Here is an 8,467-nt window from a genome sequence, read left to right as displayed (position 1 = left end):
ATTAATGGAGGAGATTCAACGCGTGTTTTTGGTTTAAATAGGTTCCCTGGGAGTCCTATAAGTGATTGGGAGAGAGTTAGAGCCGAGAGAATCGAAGGAAAGGGTTGACAACAAGAAGAGTTCTGCTGCTGCTCAGCTAAGAACACGAAGAACAAGGACCACCCAGGAAAGTCGTAGAGAAGTGTCGTTTAACTTCGACAATTCCCTATTCCTTTCCAGCGATTTCACAACAGCGTCAACTGCACTTCTCATGTGTCGTTCTTTTCAGACGTTTTCTGTGTGTTGCAAAGGACGGTCATAAATTGATTTTCTTGTTATTTCATCATTTGTAATCAACTTGTGAGCATCAATAAAGTCTTTTGAGTATTTTTCCAACATGATGAGAGGCTAAATTCTTGGTTATTGAGGCAATGGAGGATCTATTCACTCATGTTTGATTGGTAATATTTTTATTTATAATTTCGTTAATTATTTATTTTATTTAATTCACTTGGATAAAAATATAAAAAAAGGATAAAATGGTTTTCTTAATTATTTGTGAATCAGTTTGATGTTTTATGCTTAGAATATATTCTTTGATAAATCATGCTTAAGGATTACAACTTAATATTTGGACACCTTTTAAATTAAAAAGTGATTTAATAAGAAAAAGAGCTTAATAATAATTTCTGAAATATTATTTATAACCAATCAACTTGAAGTAATAGTGAATCCTGAGCCTTAATCTTTCTAAAATCTTGACATTACAATTAATTTCCTTCATTTATTTATTTGTTTAAATCTTAAAAAAAAGAGTTACCTTCACAAGTTCGAAAAGAACCCATTTTTCACCACTATCTACAACAACATTTGAGTTACATCATTCCTCTTGGGAAGTAGAGGGTGGAACCACAGTTTGTTCACTAGGCATGGCTACCTTATTGTCTACTGTTTTACCGCTTTTGAGGGTTTTTATCGAGTTCACATGGTTTGATGATTCCTCACCAACTAAAGATATTTGATGGACCCCCCTAGGATTGGCTTGAGTTTGACTAGGAAACTAACCTTCTTCTCTCTCACTTAAATACTTAGCTATTTGGACGACTTGAAGTTCTAATTTAACAAGAGTCTGGGAATTATCCTTATGGTTCTGCATGGTTTCTTGTTGAAAGCTAAGGTGGTTAGCTGATAACATATCATGGTTATTTACTAACATAGTAAGAGCTTCTTCTAAGGTAGAGATATTTTTCTCAGAAGTGTTCTGAAACTGGGTTTGACCTAAGGGTTCTGAGTATAACCAAAACCTGGGGGAGGCTGAGTATTACTAGGATGATCTTGATTCTGGCCCTTGGACCAAGAAAAATTAGGATGGTTTCTCCAACCAGGGTTGTAGGTCTCTGAGTATGGGTCAAACTTCTGACGGTTCTCAATCCTAGCATTGTTATAGACAGCACGAGCTTGCTCTTCACTAACCTGACCTTCCCAAAATGAGTTATCGGGATCTATTCCACAACTAGAGACTTGAGAGGCTCTATTAGGTTCAACAAGGGACCTATTTTTAGAATGACCCATTTCCAAAGCTTCTAACCTTCTAGACAAAGCAGCAAACTTAGCATCTGACGCAAAACTTGTATCTACCATACTGGTGCTACTTCTATTAACCAAGATTCTTTTAGGGGGTTCAACACAAGACTCCCATTGTTGGGATTTTTCAGCGACAACTCCTAAGAAGGTAAAAGCATCATCAACATTTTTACTAGTGAACTCACCAGCGCACATAGACTCGACCATGGCTTTGGTCGAATAGTCTAAACCCTCATAAATAATTTCTACAAGTTTCATCTTATAAAATCCATGGTGAGGACACTGGGATAAGAGATCATTGAATCTCTCTAAAAACCTATAAAGAGACTCTCCCTCTTGTTGCACACTAGCACTAATTTTCTGCCTAACAGCTGCAGTTTTATGCTTAGGGTAGAATTTCATATAGAAAGCAGCAATAAGTTCCTTCCATGTTTCAATGGATTCAGATGGTAGGTTGTTCATCTAGGTCTTGGCTTTATCTCTCAAGGAAAAGGGGAACATCTTAAGTTTCAAAACTTCATCAGTAAGGTCTTTTATTCTAACTGTCCCACAAATTTCCTCAAAGTCCCTAATATGAAAATAAGGGTTCTCCTCATCTTTTCCTAAGAATATAGGTATCATCTGAAGAATACTAGGTTTTATCTCGAAATTAGCTGTATTGGCTGGCAATATAATGCACGAAGCTCGGTTGGTCCTAGTTGGGAACATGTAATCTTTCAAAGTTGTCATTGCTGGCACAACTGAAGTACTAGGGGTACTTTCTTCACAGAGAGACAGATTCTCAAAACTGAAGTTTCCAAAAACGGGGCTCTTAAAGAAGAGTCTTCGAGCTCCCCGCCTTCACAAGAAGAACTACTAGGTTTATCACTAATAAAACGGCCTAGAGTGTTTCTCTTCCAAGCCCGCTCTCTAATAACCTCGGGCATACACTAGAAAAACAAAAGAAAAAGAAAAGTCCCAAAAGGAAGGGAAGTTCTATGCAAACACAAACAAGGCTGACTTCACCACAACAAACCTACTGATTTCTAGCAAACAAAAAGCATGATGGCTCCACTTAGATTGTTTCTAGACCAGCTTCTAATCCTTCGAAAGGGAATTCGTTACAATTTAAGCAAACCCCTATGGAATCAATCCGAGTAAAAGTATGTTGAATATAGGCGAGGGAAGCTGTGTGGAGCTTTGATACCCAAGGCCTCACCGCATTACAAGGCGGCGCAGTCACGCATTCAACTCACAGAAAACATCATGAACTTCGAAGTATGCTTAAAAGAGTAACCAATATTTTTCGAACGACTTTCCTATTGAGCTCGTTACCCTATAGGTCTCGTACTAGTCAGTATTTTAAGCTTAGGTTCGCGTTTGGTATCGTTTTCCTAAGGCGGGCAAGAAGAGAACGATGATGAAATCCGAACCCTTATCTTGTATGGCCAGTCCTTTCCCTTTACTAGGAAATTAAAACAGCCGTATTCAGTTCCTCGACATATATTCACACAAAGGAAGACAGTAACTCGCTGACAGGGGATTCACTAGTGTTTCGACAAACTTACCTCCCGTTCCAGACGGGGGATGAACCGCTGAAGTCGACTCGGGCCACGACTCCTATGTCATGTACGAACCCGAGGGGCCGAGGCGATATCACAATCGCCGTTATTCTCTGCAAACAGTTTAATATTTAATACTACCCTTCCGTAGGGTTTAGAAAAAAAGAATGTCCAAAGTCCAAGTCCAAAGTCCAAAAAAAAAGGTGCAAAAGAAAAAGAAAAGTCTAAAAAAAAAATATCTAAAAAAAATAAAAATGTCTCTCTTTTTTTATTAAATAAAAAAAATCTTCTTCTTTCGCTTCTTTCGTATTGTCTTTTACTCCAAGTTTTTAAGTATTCACCAAAAGCTTTGGCAAAATATTCTTTCGCTCCAATTCCAAATTCTGTAAGGAAAAGACAAAAACCCAAAAAGGTAAAGAAGAACAAATAAAATAAAACAAATAAAAACCTAAAAAAGAAAAAAAAAATCTAAAAACTCTAGCCAAGACAAGTCTGCGTCGGCGACGCCAAAAACTGCTGTAGTTTTTACAGTGGTAAGAAAAGGGTTTGATTCTCGGACTTGTGAAGTTGATTTTAGACTTAAAATATAAAATTGATATAGCAAATAAAACAAAGGATGATGACAATATTGAGAGGTTACTGAGAATCGGGATTTCACCAAACTCATGTACTATGGTTCAATATTAATTCTTAGACATTTATAACTCCAAAAATGATAATATTGACTCTAAATCTTTGTCAAGGTAGATTATATAAAACATTAATTGTAAATGGTAAGCATGAGTTATCAAAACACCTAAGCTAAGCGTAACCCATCAAACTAAATCACAACTAATTAATTTAAAATCGTAGTTCAAATTATATTAAGGCAAAAGTCTTAAAAAGAATATAATAAAATTACCATAGTGTTGAGAATTGGCTTCCTCCGTCATCCCAGTGATGAGGTTTAGCTCCTTATGTTGTAAATGAATGTTATAAAAAAAAATAGGTAGCATCATATTTATTGATTCAACGTGAAAAGGATACAAAATTTATTGATTCCCAATCACTAATATTGCTCGATTACAAGAAATATGGAATAATACTCTCACTATTTTTCTCAATCTCCCCCCCCCCCCCCCCCCCCCCCCCACACACACACACACACACACACCAAGATCCCCCGAGATGATTCCATACGACTCCTTTTATAGTGGGGATTCTGAAATCCTTCCATAATTTTCTACATGAAGTGATGTCTTTTTTTATTTTCCGGCTAATGGAGTGACGACATGTGTCAGGACAATGCAAAATCCTCCAATAAAAATGAGCCACGTGTCAAATATTGCAGTTAGAATATTCTTTATTTGAAAAATATATTATTTTTAATTAATTCCAACAATAAAGAATAATATCTTGATTTCCTTCTATATTTTTCTTATTTTCTTCATTAAACCACATATCTTCAAATATCCTTTAATTATTAGTATCTTGCACATGGTCTCCACACTTCTACACATGATATGACACACTTCCATGCTTAATACACTCTCATAACCAAATGATTGACCCAATAATTCTTCATGTTTCTTCTTGGTCCTAGCCCACTTCATTTATTTCTTTTTGCGAGTAGAATTCCACATTTTGGTCCATCGAGCTTTATTTCCCAAAAATACCTACAAATACACAAAATAGCACAATAAGCACAAAATTGAGTACTAACATTACAGAGAATTGAGAACAAAATAGACACATAAATGCGTCTATCAGATACATGAGCAGAGATTCTTCTTTTGCCCCCTGAAACGCTTGTCACGTAGGCCCTGCGACAGTTATGAGTAGGTTGAATGGATAAAGAACATTCCATAAGAACAAACGTTTCTTTACACTCAAATTCTTCAACTCGTGGGCGTCCTTGAGGAATGAGCCTGAGATTATCTCTGAAGGTGTCTAAATAATCTCCCACATTCCTGGATACCCATTTAGAACCAATATTATAGATTTTTGACTTGCATGGTACAAGGTTCCACACAACATGTCTATGAAGTTGATCTAACTCATCATCCATGTTTTTTACCCAAGAGAAGTTGCTCATAGTTATATCAATATTTCTTGGTTCTAATTGAGAAGAATAACAACCAATCGGAAGATGTCCTTCTGTTTTGGTTGTAGAATCTTTTCCACGTTTAGAGACGATAGATGATACACACAATGAAGAATCACCTAACACATGTAGAAAAAAGGTACAACAACTGTCACTACACTATTGAAGGGGAGAGATAGGACAAGAAGTAAGATTACCCATCCCATCAGGATTTTTCTGTTTGGAATTTCCTGATAGTATCGTACGTCCTTTTTGAGTACACAAGGTTGCACAGTATTCTTGGAGCTATGCTCTAACACAAACTATTAGCTTCAAAGCAATTTTCAAGTGATCAAATGATCAATACGAAACATTCCAAGTCTACATCAAATGACTGTCTCACACAAATCATGTAAGATGTTACCAGACGATTTTCACATGATCATCTTTTGACTTTCTTCAAGAATAAAAGATGAACTTGGTTAAAGAGAAAGCTTACTAGCGAGTTAAACTCAACTCAAAATATCAAATGTGTATAAGATAAAGTCTATATAGCTATACGACTTTTTCCTCAATAGGAGATAGAGTAGAAATAAACTTCTGAGTGATAGATGAGTTCAAGTCTCCATATACCTTTTGTTGATGAAGTTCCACAAGCTCCCCTTAGTAGTTCTTCATCTTCAATCGATCAACGCCGTGAAGTATAGAGCTCCACTACATAATCTATCCTAATCCGAGACATAACTATAGGTAGGCTAGAAATCAAGACTTATAAGTTTGACAACTGAAATTGACAAAAAAGCTTGAGATAGCAACGCTTACGAGTTCGACTGAACAATGCTCTAACAAAAAGATGCTTCATAGTAAACGATAAAACAATCCTGAGGTAAATTACTAGTAGCAGCTGCAAAATATAACCAAACATGTGGAGTTATAACTGGTTGAGAATCCTAATTACTGTTTTGTATCTAATACTAATTTCATGGCAGTTCTGACAGTAGAATGGTGATTAAGAGCTTTATCCTAAACAATAATTGAGCATTTATCCCTTCAGATTCACCAGGTTATTGTGTACACACTTACATGTTTGGAAATATCATATGCATGTCTTAAACATGCAGGTTTTAAACCCACAACCGGGATTCACTATCTGGCTTTACCCCTTGTAATTTTATTTCTGAGAGTTGGGGATAATTAAATATGTCCGCCGATTCATAGCAAGCCAACAACTAATTGCAGTCTATAAATCTCTCACCTTCTCATCTACTTCCATGAATATCTCCAACTTGCACGTTTATCCATGAGAGCAGTACCAACTAAAGGACTCTTGTTTATAGTCTCCAATAAATCTATGAATTTGGCTCCATATAGTAGTAATTAGGGCCCTACTAGCAGAAGAACACTATTTTTTCATGTTTTTACTCTCCTTGATCGCAACTGGTGAAACACAACCAAAAGTTAGCTTTTCAAAAAACTCTCCAACTTCATCGGACTGGCCATAATTCACATGAACCCTGATTTTGGGCATACCTAAATCTTTCTAGGCATACAAAACAATAGTCCCATATTGGGTGACCTTATAAGGGGTACCCTATGGGTAGTTCAATAACCTGTATACCCTTAATACAAAAATCTAAAACCATTTTTCTAAAAAATCAAAATCAGTTTCCCTTACCATCTCTTCTTCTTCCTCCTCCTCTAGCCGAACTCTTCCCCCTCCTGCGAAAAAAAAATTCATCATCGTGATTAATTGTCGATTCGTAAAAATTTGATCGTCGATTAAACTCAATCACATAATGACTCGTACAAAGAAAAGCAGGGACTAGGCAAACCAAATCGTCTTCTAATCCATCAATTGAATAAGAAGAACCAATTGAAGATGAAGGTGTAGAAACTGAAAATCAACCACCAATTGAAACAGAAATTGAACCAACTGCATCTCCAACTCCGGAAATGAGGATAAGAAAGCAAGTTTTACAAACCCAATCTCCTATTTGATGTTTTTCATCGATTAAATGACGGTTACAGTGTTGGGTTCGGCTCAAAATTGAGTTGCGTTTTTAGCCGAACTGTTCTTCACAAAAGCTTCTTGTAAGTGTATATGAACAGTTCGGCATGAAATTTCATGAAATTTCAAGCCGAACCTAGTCACAGATAGAGATGCATAGGGGTTCGGAGTATTCGATAATCATAATATGTGCAGAACCTAGCACATTTACGAGGTTCGGCTATTACGATATTCTCAATATGTGCCGAACCAATAACAATATTTTAACCCAAAAAATAACAAATTGATGTTCGGCTCATACGATTTTCGAAATATAAGCCGAACCATTAATAAATTTTTTTCCGATCTATTCAGGATGTTGTTCGGCTTACTATGAAACTTTCATATAAGCCGAACTAGTGTCTAGCAAAAGGGTCGGAATTGAAAATTATAGGTTCGGCGCATGCAGTAAAAAGATTCAGTGAGCCGAACCGTTCATCAATTGGTAGATTCGGCTCATAGATGTGAGCCGAACCTCAACCTGTTTCGCCGAACCATGATCCAAAAAATCATCTAAACAACCTTTATAATTCTGAAAATTATCTTAATCACTAAACAAAATATTTAATCACTAATCAATATTACTAACACTAATACGTAAAGGGCAGATTTGCCATTAAAAAAATTTGGGGTTAAGGGGTAATCTGATTTTGCTATTTCACAATCTTTTTTTTGTCTTTATGCAGTATGCCTAGTAAGATTTCAGTATGCCCAAAATCAGGGTTCATTCACATACCCCAAGGTCGGGTCTGAGGGGTAAGCATGAAAAGGCCCACTTTGGGGCAACAAAGGATGGGGAACAAAAAAGATCATGCATATCTGGGGTGTTTTGTCTAATAAATAGTATCAAGGGACCTTTACATAGTTTATATAAAATACAAAGTTAGAATTAGCAATGTTAATTTGGACTAAATGGTTATGTACGAGATGTTTTCTACTTTCTTATTATATACATTATTTTTGTTTGGATAATCCCTAGGATTAGGCTAAACTAAATTTAATCTTACCTTTTGTATTTTTTATTTGTGTTTCTCAGTTTTTTCATACTTGTTATTATCTGATTATTATTGAATCAAATTTTTTTTATAAAATATAAATCCTTGATTACTTTTAATTTTGAAATATGGTTAATTGATTTTAAGAAATCAAATGTTGAATAGAATCACAAACATTTTTTTTTGTAGAATCAATTATACTTTTTGCATTCAAAATACTCCTATAAGATTACCAAACGATATGTAACTATTATCTATC

The sequence above is a fragment of the Papaver somniferum genome, chromosome 5 (assembly GCF_003573695.1).
Source record: "Papaver somniferum cultivar HN1 chromosome 5, ASM357369v1, whole genome shotgun sequence".
Taxonomy (NCBI): domain Eukaryota; kingdom Viridiplantae; phylum Streptophyta; class Magnoliopsida; order Ranunculales; family Papaveraceae; genus Papaver; species Papaver somniferum.
This window is presented reverse-complemented; position numbering follows the sequence as displayed.